A 12,891-nucleotide genomic window follows, 5' to 3' on the forward strand; every position below is an offset into this window, starting at 1 on the left:
GAGCACAGGGACAGTGCTCAGGCCCAGAGCCCAAGCCCCACAATCAACAACAACAACAACAACAAAAAACTACTCCCCAACCCTGAACTTACAGATGTGCTGACAAGTCGGCACACACACCACACCATGCAAGAGAAAATTTCGTGCAAGGACAGGCAATGGACCCACCTGACCCTGTGCAAACCACAGGGCACCACCAGCGCCAGGACCCCCGCCGCCACCTGTCAGAGGCCCGCAGCCGACCACGGTCAACGCTGTCAGGGCCACTTCCACGAAATGCAGAACATCTCACTCCAGCTCCATCCGGATGGCAGCAGTGCTAAGTTGGGGATCATGTGTTTTTACACGCTCAAAACTACTGTCACAGCCAGGCGCTGGTGGCTCACGCCTGTAACCCCAGCTACTCAGAAGGCTGAGATGGAGGTTTGACAAATACGAGCCTCTCATCTCCAGTGAACAGCAAAAAGCCAGAACTAGAGGTATGGCTCAAGTGGCAGAATGCCAGCTTTGAGCAAATAAGCTGAGAGAATCCAGGACCTGAGTTCAAGCCCAGTAGAGGCATGCACACACATATGCGCACACACAACTATCTTCACATCCTGCTTCTCAGATCCTCATAAACTCCTATGACACAGGACTCAGGTGCTGAGCCGCCATCCTACAGGAGGAAATGAAAACCAGAAATGCTCTGGTCCAATGCTTTGTCACATCCAATCTGACCCCACGAGGGGACAGGGTGCAGGCGGGGAGTGAGGGGCCCTCTGCCTGCTGGGTAATGGAGGAGCAGCTGCTCCAAGGGTTCGAACTTGAGCTCCATTGGCGCTGGACCTGGAAGACATGTTAGCTGCCCTCTCCTCTCACTGACCACTGACCCTGAGAGCCATGCACCACAGGGGCCCAGGCCCCCCCACATCTTGTCTTTGACTGAAGGACACACTCCATACGGGTCCTCCAAGAATGTGACAGCACCTCCTGCCCCGCCCCGCCCCGCCCCGCTCCAGGCCAGGCCAGCCTGTTTTCCTTGGCCCCTCTTCTGCCTTTCACACAGGCATGGGGCTCCGGATGCACACCATGTGTACACCACAAAGAAGAGAGAAAGCAAGCCTGGCAGGATGGCGCTGAGCCCTTCTGGGGTGTGGAGGAACCCACTTTGAACGTCAGGGCTTTTCATAAATGAAGCAGCAGGTCACCCATGAGTCACCAGGGACTTACACCGCGTGACAACTCCTTAATGCTATGTGTGTGCACTTTTACACAAACAGGTATTTTCATGGGATTGGGGGAGGATTTGTAATGGCCAATTTGAGCCAGGCATGAATGGCTCACACCTATAATCCTAGCTAGTCAGAGGGCTGAATCTGAGAGACTATCTCCAATAAACCAGCAAAAAGCTGGACGTGGAGGTGTGGCTCAAGAGTTAGCCCCAGTATGAGAGAGAGGAAGAGAAGGGAGGAGAGAGAGAATGAATTTGCCCAATGCCCTGTCCTCAGGGCTCACTCCCCATTCAGGTTGAAGCTGACTGCCTATGACTGTGCCCAAGAACCAGGGGACAATCCCCTGGGAGGAGGAGGGGTCAGTGCAGATAGCTGGTGCCTTTGACTGGAGCAGGAACCAGCAGCGGGGCTCAGGTGTGCCAGTTCTGAGCATCCACCATGGCCCCACCAGCTCCCTCTACTCCCAGCTTTCTTCTGAGGCACCCACTAAACTAACGATGCCTGCGAAGGACCCTGTGATATCAGGAGCCCACAGCAATCCCGAGGAGGGGCATGCCCACATTCTGTCCTTCCTTCAGGCAGTATGCCAGTCCTGGAAACTGAGGAAAGCAAATGTGGAGGTGACTCAGGCAGAGGCAGGTGGCAAGACCTAGCCCTGCCTGCATTAGAGGGGGTTGGCAGTGGAGCCAGGGGACCCCCAAGTCCGCAGGACAAGCCATTGGGACACAGGGACGGCCCTTTCCTGTCTACGATCCTCAGGAAGAGAGCTGGTGCCCTTGTGAACTTTCCCGAGGCCATTGCCCCATCAGGGCCACCACTTGGGACAGCGGCCTCTTTATTAACTCCCATCAACGTGGATGTCAGAGCAACCACACAGGAAGGGCAAAGGTGGACTCTTCTCAGAAGCACACTGCCACGTTACCCACACAAGGCAAGCTGGCTTCAGGTCAGAGCCTGCAGGCACCCTGTGCCCACCGCCTATCTGCTAAGCGGGTTGAAGTTGAAGGCTACGAAAGATAAATATGTGAAATCGGCCAGAGTGCATGCTCCTTGTGTCAGACAGGAGATTCAAACCAACAACAACAACAAAAGTACACATCCTGCACAACTCAGCCTATCATTTCAAAATCAAAGGCTGCGAGGAGCTGCAGCAGCCTCAGGAAAGTGAACAGGCGAAGGCCATTTAACCCGCGGGCCGCACTGCTTCCATGACAGTGAAGTCCTCAGAGGAAAGGCTCGGGCCTGGCCCGGGCTGCCCGGGGACGGTGCCAAATGCCACGGTTCCTCCTGGGATTATTTTCCTGTAGGCCCTGCTGGGCAGGCCTGCTGCGGAGCTGCACTTGGGCCCCCCACACCGCTTATCAAAGTGAAGATGGGGTCCCTGAACCCTTGAGACCCCCCCAGCCTCGGGCTCCGGGGTCGGGGGAGCCTCTTCATCATGCTCAATGAGCAATCCACCTTGAGCCACCCCTTTACGCCTAACCCACCGAATCTTCCGGAATTCAGGCTGGGACTTCCACGGGCCGCCACCAGTAGCCACGCAGTGACTAAACACTTTTCCCCAACACAAGAGAGGAGAAAGAACAAGTACCCCCAGCGCAAGAAGCGGGCCTGGGTCTGAGCGGACGCCGCCCCCGGGCTGCCCCGCCCGCGGATCGGATCCGGGAGCGCTTGGCCCGCGGCCGGGGACGCCGCGGCCCGGCCTCGCAGCTGCGGCCTCCGCGCCCCGCCCCTTCCCCCCCAACAACCCGCGGCGTCACGTGACGGCGGAGAAAAGTAGGGGAAAGGTTACCGGGAGCCCCGCCCCCGCCGGCGCGGCGCGGGCGCGCAGATCCTGTTCCCCGGGCTGTGCCCACGGAGCCCTTCCGGAGCCAGGCCGCCAGCGACCGCGGGCCCCGGGGCGGCCACGCTTCCCGTGGGGGGGCCGCGCGCGCCCGGGGCGCCGGCCCTCGCGGACGGGCCGGGGGTGCGCGGCCGGCGAAGCCCGTCGCGGTTTTATGAATGGGCCCGGGATTGGCTAAGCACGGGCGGGGAGCCCCGAGCCTCCCGGGAGACCCAGGCCGACTCCGGGTGAAGCCGCGGGTTTCCAGGGCAAACACGCCGGGCGGTCCCGGCCCGCGCTGGCCGGCCTCCCCGCACACGGGAGCGTGCGCCCCGGCACCTGCCCCCCCGCCGTTCCTGCGACGCAGGAGATGGGGTTCGGGTGGAAGGTCGCGACCGGCGACGCCTCGTGGGAAGGAAACCAGCCATTTACATGAGAAAAGGAGCCCGCAGGCTCCCGGCCGGCCCGACCCACTCGGAATGCTAATGGTGCCCAACTTACGGCCGTGCGGGCGGGCCGCGGCGCCCTCCCCGCAGCGCCGGCCTCGCGCGCCCGGCCCTCGGTCCCCAGCGCCGCCCGAAGTGGGGGGGGGGGGGGCAGGGCTGCCCAGCCCTTTTTTAATCCATGGAAGCTTGTGGCCTCGCAGAATAAACATGCCTGCAGATCTGGACGGCCCAGAAACCAGACTCCGCGGCGAGGAGCCCCGGTAACAGAATACGCGGTTCAAAGCCCACTTTCCCTTCACCCGGTGACCGGGTCCCCACTACGCCCTGGCACGCCTCCACGCATGCGTGCCAAGCCCGCCCCGGCTGCGAATATGAATAATAAGTTCGTTCTGTGTGGGCAATCTGGTCATTAGTTGTCATTCTTAACTCCTGAAAAGTACATGGAGGCCTCGTCTTCGTTTCCGGAAACCAGACTCGGGTTTCCAGCAGAGAAGCCACACGGATCGGTGGCCTTCCCCGAGGCACAGGAGAGACACCGGCGACTGGCCGGTCCCGGGGGCGGCGGGGGAGGGGGGGACCCCTGGGGCCACCCCGGCGCGCCCACGGCTGCACGGCCAAGTTCGCCCGGCCTCGTCACGTGACACCCCCACCCTCCCGGGCCGGCCTGGCGCGACCTTGCGCTCCGCACCCACCTGCCCTTGACCCCGCGCCGCACCGGGGAGGGCGGGGGCGCACACAAGGCCGGGGTGCGTCCGGTTCCCGCCGGCGCTCGCCCCGCGCCCAGGGCGTGTCCCGACGGCTGCACTGCGGGGGGCGGGCGAGGACAGGTCCCCGGCCGGACAGCCGGATACCGCCGTACCCGCCCGCGGGGTGGCACGCCCTCGGGCGGACCCCCGGACCTTCGCCGCGAGGAACGGAGCCAGGAAAGGAATCGGTGGCCCCGCCGGCTCCGTCCGCGACCGGGGCGTCCCGACAAGTTCCCGCCCTGAGCGGCAGCCCGACCCTCGCGCGGACCCCAGACCCCACACAGCCGCGCCCCGGAGGCACCGGGGACGGGAAGACCGGAGCCCGCAGCCCCGCGGGTCCCCGGCCGCAGGTGTCCCGCCACGTCCCGAAGGCCGAGCATCCCTCCCGGGGCCCCGGTCTCCGCAGTCCTCGCGCGCCCCCCGCCCAGGCCCCCCGGGCAGCCCCGCCACGCTCCGCACCCACGGCGCGACCGGTCTTACCGAGCCGGCGGACAGCGGCGCGGCGGCGGCGGAATGAGCGAGCGGCGCGCGGGCGCCGTGGGCGGGAGGCCGCGGGTGAGGCCGAGCGCACCGACGCCGGCCGCCGCGGATTGGCTGCGCGGAGCCGGGCTGCGGCACGGGCGGGCGGGAGGCTCCCGGCGCGCGCGGGAGGGGCGGGGCGTCGGGGGCGGGACTCCGGAGGGGGGCGCCGCGCCTCCGACGCCCGCGGGAACACACCCCCCCCGCGCCCCGCCGGCGGGCCTTTGCCCGCCCGGGTCTGAGGCCAGAAACCTGTCCAGTGAGCCTCAGTTTCCTCATCCATCAAATGGGCCACCTCATTTTGCCCAGGCCCATGAAAGCCCGGAGCGCTGCGCCCGGAGGGTTACGCGCCAGGTTTATGGGCACCGCCGCCCCAGGCCCCTCGGCGTCCCCGCGGGCTGATGCTGTGTACCCCGCCACCACCCCACCGGAAGCAGCCCAAGGCGCGCCCCAAGTCGGATCCCTCTCCCCCAGTGGCAGTGGCGCCGCGTGAGGCGCGGGGCCGCGGGGGGGGCCGCACCCCAATGCGCTTCTCCTCACCCAGCTGCGCCCCTCGCTGGACCTCGGGGAGACTTGGTAGAATGTGCTCAGCATGAGCTTAATTTCTCGTCCCCCCCCCCCAAAAAAAAATAACTTTCCTGGCGTCAAGAACATGGTACTTCAGCAGGAACAGGGTGCTCGGGCTGAGAACCCGGTGATCGCTCGGATCCGGGCGGGGGGTCCGGCGGATCCCGATGATCCGGCGCCAGAGGCCGGGCTCCCCGTGCTTGCCCTGCCCCCCCTCCCCCGCCACGGCTCCCAGGGCAGCGCGAGGTCGGGCGCCCGGGGCTCGGCTCGCGTACGCCCCCATCCGTCTCGGTCCCTCGGTCCTACCACCGAGGACAGGAAAGGAAAATGGAAGTGTCGGGGCAGCTTGTTCGCCGTCCCGCGCGCTCCCCCAAGGCCGGGCCGCGGGGACCCCGCCACGGCCTGCGCCCGTTTTCTGACAGTCTGCCGTCGCGCATCCAGCCGCGCCCCAAAGGCTGGGTTGAGGGGGCCCCCCCCGCACGACTACAGCGGCGGCCGGGGCGTCGACGGCCCTGCCGAGCGCCGGTTACCCCGGGGTGCACCGGTCCCCGGGTGCACGCGCGACCTTTCCAGGGCACCGGAGGAGCCCCTGAACCCCGCTCCCCCGCCGCGCGCACCCGTCCCCGAGGCTCGGCCACGCCCGACGCGGGCGAGGCGGGCAGGGTCTTGGGTCCTGAGGTTGGAGGTCCGCTCCCCCCACCGCCCCGCGTGCATTTCGGATCCCAAGAAGGCCGGGGTAGGGGGCGGGGGTCCGGGACCTCGCCGGACTCGTGGGCCTGCGGGCCACGCTCCCCTCGGACGCCCTCCCCGCCCTTCCCAGAACCCCGGCGCTGCAGGCCCCGGCCCCCAAGGCCTCGTGCTCCTCCTCTCCTCGGACCCCACTTTGTGTCCAGCTCCGATTGGCCCCGCGCCCTGTCTGTGGGGAAGGCTCGGCCTCGCCCGCGCGCCCCTCCCCGGTGCACTGCATCTGGGCCACCTGCCGGCGGGGCGGGGCCGGCGGCGCCGGAGCCCAGGTTCACCTGTTGAGACGCCCCCCCCCCCACACACCTGGCCGGGGTCGCCTGGGTCCCCTCCCTCCCAACCCACCCCCACCGGCCGGGGTCCCCTGGGTTCCCCGTCCCGCGCCCCCACGCTGCAGCTCCCCGGGGCCTCTGGGGAACCAAGCTCCAAGCTCCATCTTAAGTTCCAGGCCGGCCAAAAAGGTCTCAGCATCCCACTGAGAAGCTAGGATCATCTGTCTGGCCGCGCTGGCATTTCAGATCCCCTCCCAGGTTTGATCATATATACTGCAGCGTCTGCCCGCGGGGAACCCGCTTCTTGTTCATTATTTTATTGTTTTGGGGACACTTTTTCAAGAATGAAGAAAGGTTTGTTTAGGATTTCGGGGGAGGGGGGAAGTGGTACTGAAGTTAGCACCCGGGGCTTTCTGTTTGCTAAGCAGGTATGGATCACTTAATCCAGGCTTCTGGCCCATTAAAACCTGTGTGTGTGTGTGTGTGTGTGTGTGTGTGTGTGTGAGAGAGAGAGAGAGAGAGAGAGAGACAGAGACAGAGACAGAGACAGAGAGACAGAGAGAGACAGAGAGAGAGACAGAGAGACAGAGAGACAGAAAGAGAGGGAGGGAGGAGAACTTAGGACCTGATACTGTTTCCTCCCTCAAGCCTGGCATTCTACCACTTGAGTCACAGCTCCACTTCCAGCTTTTTGCTGGTTAATTGAGATAGGAGTCTCACAGGCTTTCCTGCCTGGGCTGGCTTCAACTGCAATCCTCAGATCTCAGCCTCTTGAATAGCTGCTCAGGTTACAGGCATGAGCCACTGGCACCCAGCCTGCTCAACCATTTTTTATAATATGCAGTATTTTTACACATCAATACATTTGTCCCCTGTTTAAATCTAAGAATTAAAAAAATAAACTTACAGCCAGTGGCTCACACCTATAATCCTAGCTACACCGGAAGCTGAGATCTGAGGCTCCTGGGTTCTAAGCCAGCCTGGGCAGAAAAGTCCATGAGACTCTGATCTCCAATTAAATACCAAAATGCTGCACATCGAGCTGTGGTTCAAGTCTTGAGCACCAAAGCTCAGGGACAGCAGCCCTGAGTTCAAACCCCAGGACTGGCACAAAACACACACACACAAAGAGGCTTATAAAACTGAAACTTGGGTTGAGCTTGGGCTAAGGATGTTTGTGTATGCTTCGCCCACTTTTTTTTTAATCTTATCTTTTTTTTTTTCTTTTTCTAGACAGAAGCTCTCTCCATATTATCCAGGCGGGCCTCAAACTCTGGAGTCCAGCAGCCTCCAGCCTCAGCCTGTCCAGTGTGTGCCTCCGCACCTGGCTTAATGCAAATCCAGATACTCACACACGTGCACACACATACACATGCATGCACGTTCTAGAAGCCAGAGACTCATGCTGCTAGGCAAGCCCTCTAAGGCTGAGTTGCAAACCCCCTCCCCCCCCCCCGCCCCTCCTAGCCTTTTTGCTACCTCCCTCCACCTGGCTCAGCTGTGCCCCAGCGGTTTCCCCAGCCTCCTTGGCTGACACTTTCCAGCAGGTTCTCATCCAAAAGTGTGTAAGAGACTTTGGAACTGGGCTCTGGGTCCCCGGGGAAGCAGTGTTGAAACTTCAGAGTGCTGACTCTCCCCCCCATCCCCCTCCTCCCGCTCCCAAAGCCTCACGTGCACCTGAACTTGAACCATGAGCTCCTGTAGGCCTGAGTACACATCAGCCACAACATCTGCTCAGCCAGCGACAGCAGGGTTCCGTGAGGATAAACTAGGTTGCCCAAGCCAGGTGAGCAAAGGCCCTGAGGCCGTGTGTCAGGAGGGCTTTTGCCTTGTCACCTGGTGGGCCCGCAGCTGGGGCGCACTGAGGGACACTAGTGTCTTCAAGTCTCCCTCAGGGAAGGACTCTGCTTGTACCCACGGAAGAGAAGGCCAGTAGTGGGGTCACCTTCCTGGGCTGGTGGCTCTCAGAGCACAGGTCAGGAGAGGCCACGTGGTCCTTCACTGACCCCTCTGAGCCTCTGTTCCTTCATTTTTAAAAATGAGAGCCTTAGGTTGGGCACTAGTGACTCATGCCTATAAGCCCAGCTACTCAGGAGGCTGAGGCTCAGAAGACCTCGGTTTGAAGCCAGCCTGGCCAGGAAAGCCTATGAGACTCTTATCTCTAATTAACCACCAAAAAAGCTCGAGTAGTTGGAGCTCTAGCCTTGAGCCAAAAAAGCTAAGGGACAGTGCCTAGGCTCTGAGCTCAAATCCCACCACTACCAAAGTAGATAAAATATTAAGCAATTTGCCTTGGACAAAGCCACTAATGGACGCCCTTCTTATGATGGTTTTCTTTTCCTTTTAGTTTATTGACTTCGAGAAGTAGTCATGGCTGTACTTGGGAGTGTGAACTCCAGAGCCACTTAGTCTGGGTTCAAGTTCTGACTCTTCAGGTCCTAGTCCAGTGGTCGTAAGGGCTCTGTGTGCCTCGGGTCCCTCATCTATAAGGCAGGAAAGCCGTCAGAGCTGCCTGGCAGGGAGGAAGGTTCACGAAGCTAGAACCCGCTGGTGGAAGTGATGTAGGAATCCCATCCCCCGTCCACTACCATGGCTGCCACTCTCCCTCCATGATGCCCATGTTCCAAAACCTTTGGTCTGGCAGGATATGGTGGTACAAGCCTATAATCCCAGCTACTCAGAAGTCTTAAGTAAGTGGACTTTGATCTGAGGCTGGCTCCAGGCAAAAACAGAACAACCTACCTGAAAAAAATATAAAATAAAAACTAACGGAGGTGTGAGTGTAGAGGGGGAGCTGGAGGAGGCCTGAGAAGGGGGGTGTTGCTCCCTCCTTCCTGCTTTCCCTCCCATCTCAATACAGTGCTTAGCTTTGCTCTACCATGAACTAATCCCAGACACAAACCCACAGGACACTTGATTTCATGTCAGGCCTGAAAATACAGCGCCGTATAACCATGGAAAGAAATCTGTGCAATCACAAGTCCAAATAAACCTTTAAGCTGGGCACTGGTGGCTCACACTTGTAATCCTAGCTACTCAGGAGGCTGAGATCTAAAGGATCTTAATCCAAAGCCAGCCCAGGCAGGAAAGGCCAGGAGACTCTTATCTCCAATTAACTACCAGAAAACTGAAGGTGGAGTTGTGGTTCAAAGTGGTAGAGCACTAGCCTGAGCAAAAAAGAGCTCAGGAACAGTGTCCAGGCCCAGAGTTTAAGCCCCAAAACCAACACCACCACCAAAAACAAAACAAAACATAATACCTTTTTGTGTCAGTACTGTGATTAAACTCGGAGTCTGGGTGCTGTCCCTAAGCTTTTGTGCTCAAGGCTAAAATCCTACCACTTGAGCCAAACCTCCATTTCTGGCTTTTTGCTGTTTAATTAGAGGAGATAAGAATCTTACTGACTTTCCTGACCTGGGTGGCTTCAAACCTTAATCCTCAAATGTCAACCTCCTGATTAGCTAGGATTACAGAAGTGAGCTACCTCCCTCTGCACTTTGGAAAGCTTTAGAAAGCTGCTAACAGCCATAAATCTCTTCCTCAGAAGAATGCGCACATTCACAAACAGGAGTAAATAGCCTCAGCCTTAGGCCTCCCAGATGCTCCTGTATACACTTGTGTCTCAAAGGTTAAAAAAGGAAAATAATCCAGGTCCATAGCCCATGGAGTCAGGAGGGAGCTGGTAGACTTTGCTCCAACAAATGCCAATGATTTATGGTCTACAGAGAACCAGACACCCAGAGCTGGGGCTTTATTGTTCTGTTGGGCATGAACTGCTTCTTGGCCCATTGCATCTCAGCTTGCATGTTCCATGTTTTTGGTTGTTTGTGGGGCTTGAACTCTGGGCCTGAGGGTTATACCTGAGCTCTTCAACTTAAGAATAACACTCTAGGGGCTAGGAAGGTGGCTCAGAGCGCTTGCCTTGCATGCTCAAGGCTCTGGGTTCGATTCCTCAGCACCACATAAGCAAAAAGAAAAAAGCCGGAAGTGGCACTGTGGCTCAAGTGGTAGAGCACTAGCCTTGAGCTGAAGAGGTGAGGGACAGCGCCCAGGCCCAGAGTTCAGGCCCCACAACCGGACCCAAAAACAAAACAAAACAAAACAAAAATGAATAGCACTCTACCTTGAGCCACTGTGTCACTTCTAGTTTTCTGGTGGTTGATTGGAAATAAGACTCACAGGCTGCCCAGGCTGGCCTTGAACCATGATCCTCAGATCTCAGCCTCCTGACTAACTAGAATGGCAGGCACGAGCCACTGATGCCCAGGACTATCTTTTTTTTTTTTTTTTTTTTTTAATACCAAGGGCCCTGAATGCCCCAAACCCACTGTGGTTTTATCTGCATCCATTCCCTTGATCTCATTCATGCAACCTTTCAGTAAGGATGTGTTGCGCACTCCAGTGATCAGGGAGGAAGACATAACCAGACTCGCGTGAAGAGCGAATCAGAGAGCAGGACAGAATGTGGGTGGTGTGGGCGGTACAGTTGCCAGCGCTGGGACCCCCAGAGCGCTGGGACCCCCAGAGCGCTGGGACCCCCAGAGCGCTGGGACCCCCAGAGCGCTGGGACCCCAGGCACAGAAGAAATGTGGGTGGTGTGGGCAGCACAGTTGCCAGCGCTGGGACTCCCAGAGCACGGCACAGAAGAAAGCCTCTGAAGTATTAACTGAGCAAAGACGGCTGGATAGGTGGAGTGACAGCTGCATGGGGGATGGATGGGTGGGTGGGTGGGTGATGGGTGAATGGCTGATGGATGGATGGTGGATGGATGGGTGGTGGGTGGATGATGGGTGAATGGCTGATGGATGGATGGATGATGGATGGGTGGTGGGTGGGTGATGGGTGAATGGCTGATGGATGGATGGTGGATGGATGGGTGGGTGGGTGATGGATGGATGGTGGATGGATGGGTGGTGGGTGGATGGGTGGTGGGTGGATGGGTGGTGGGTGGATGGGTGGTGGGTGGATGGGTGGTGGGTGGATGGGTGGTGGGTGGATGATGGGTGAATGGCTGATGGATGGATGGTGGATGGATGGGTGGGTGGGTGGATGATGGATGGATGGGTGAATGATGGATAGATGTTGGTGGGTCGATGGACAGATGGATGGGTGGGTGGGAGGATTGGCAGGTGGGTAGAATGATTAATGGGTGGATAGATGAATGTACAGATGGATGGATGAATGGATGAGTGGGGGAGGTAGATGGCTGGATGATGGATGGATGGCAGATGGTGAATGGATAGATGATTGGATGGATGGACAGATAGATGAGTGGGTGGGTGGATGGATGCTGGATGGGTGGATTGATGTTGGTGAATGGATGATGGATGGTGGATGGATGGATGGGTGGTGGGTGGATGATGGGTGGATGGATGATGGATGGATGCTGGATGGGTGGATTGATGTTGGTGAATGGATGATGGATGGTGGATGGATGGATTGATGGTGGGTGGATAGCTGGATGGTGGATGGATGGTGGATGGGTGGATTGATGGTGGGTGGATGGATGGATGGTATATGGGTGGATGAATGGTAGATGGATGAATGGATAATTGGATAGATGAATGGGTGGACAGGTAGGTGAGTGGTTGGATGGGTGGGTGGGTGGATGGAAGGATGGAGGGTGGATGGATGGGTGAGTGAATGAGTGGATGGGTGGGTAGATGAGTGAGTGAGTGGACAGATGGATGGGTGGACAGGTGGGTGGGTGGATGGGTGGGTGAGCGGATGGATGGATGATGGATGGTGGATGGGTGGATGGATGGTAGATGGATGGATGGATGGATGGATGAGCGGGTAGATGAATGGGTGGACAGGTGGGTGAGTGGATGGATGGGTGGGTGGATAGATGGAAGGATGGAGGGTGGGTGGATGGGTGAGTGGGTGGTCAGATGGATGGTGGATAGGTAGGTGGGTGGATGGATGGGAGGTGGGCTCTTCAGGCTTAGCTCTCTGGTGCCCTCCTCCTAGCATCTCCAGCTGTCCCTCCCTCAGGACTCTCTAAGCTGTGCTCTGAGTGCCCTTCCCCACGGCTGACCAGTGGTCACACATTGGGTGCACCCTGGGGCCTCCAGGGTGAAAGATGGAGAAGTGTGAAGACTTGTTGAGAAATTAAGAATTTCAAAACAGTGGCACAGACCACCAAACAAGCATGGAAGTCCCTTTTGGCTCTTGTCTTAGTGACTGATTGCTCGGTGTCTGCGTGCCTGCTCGCAAAGCTGGCCCTACCTGGGGTGCAGCTGGCTGGACTGCCCAGGATCTGCGCTCTAGACCATGGCAGGCTGGGCTGCCCAGCCTCACTGACATCGGTGCTGCTGGCACCCGGACCTCACTCCACTTCCTGCCCCAGGGCCTCCATTCTCTCTGGACCCTCTGCTCCCAGAGCTTCTCCCTGAACATTCTCCTGCCTTTGTGCTCAGCCTTGGGCCAGCGGAAGAGCCGAGAGCCCTGAATCTCCAGAAAAGAAATGTTCAGAGAGCCCAGGGGGCTAGGTGTCAAGGGGTCGCACCTGTAGTTCTGGCTACTCAGGAGGCTGAGATCTGGAGGATCACAGTTCGAAGCCAG

The 12,891-nt window shown here is 59.1% G+C and overlaps 1 protein-coding gene across 1 annotated transcript in view; it reads right to left on the reverse strand.

Moving 5' to 3' along the window:
- Cpt1a (carnitine palmitoyltransferase 1A) overlaps positions 1 to 4,752 on the reverse strand; it is a 43,416-nt gene extending 38,664 nt beyond the window's left edge. The window contains exon 1 of the mRNA XM_042675987.1: positions 4,709 to 4,752. The gene's annotated coding sequence lies outside the window, so the exon portion shown is untranslated. The remainder of the gene's footprint in view (positions 1 to 4,708) is intronic.
- Between the last annotated feature and the right edge of the window lie 8,139 nt (positions 4,753 to 12,891).

This window comes from Dipodomys spectabilis, unplaced genomic scaffold (assembly GCF_019054845.1).
Source record: "Dipodomys spectabilis isolate Male_0828 unplaced genomic scaffold, ASM1905484v1 ptg000030l, whole genome shotgun sequence".
NCBI lineage: Eukaryota > Metazoa > Chordata > Mammalia > Rodentia > Heteromyidae > Dipodomys > Dipodomys spectabilis.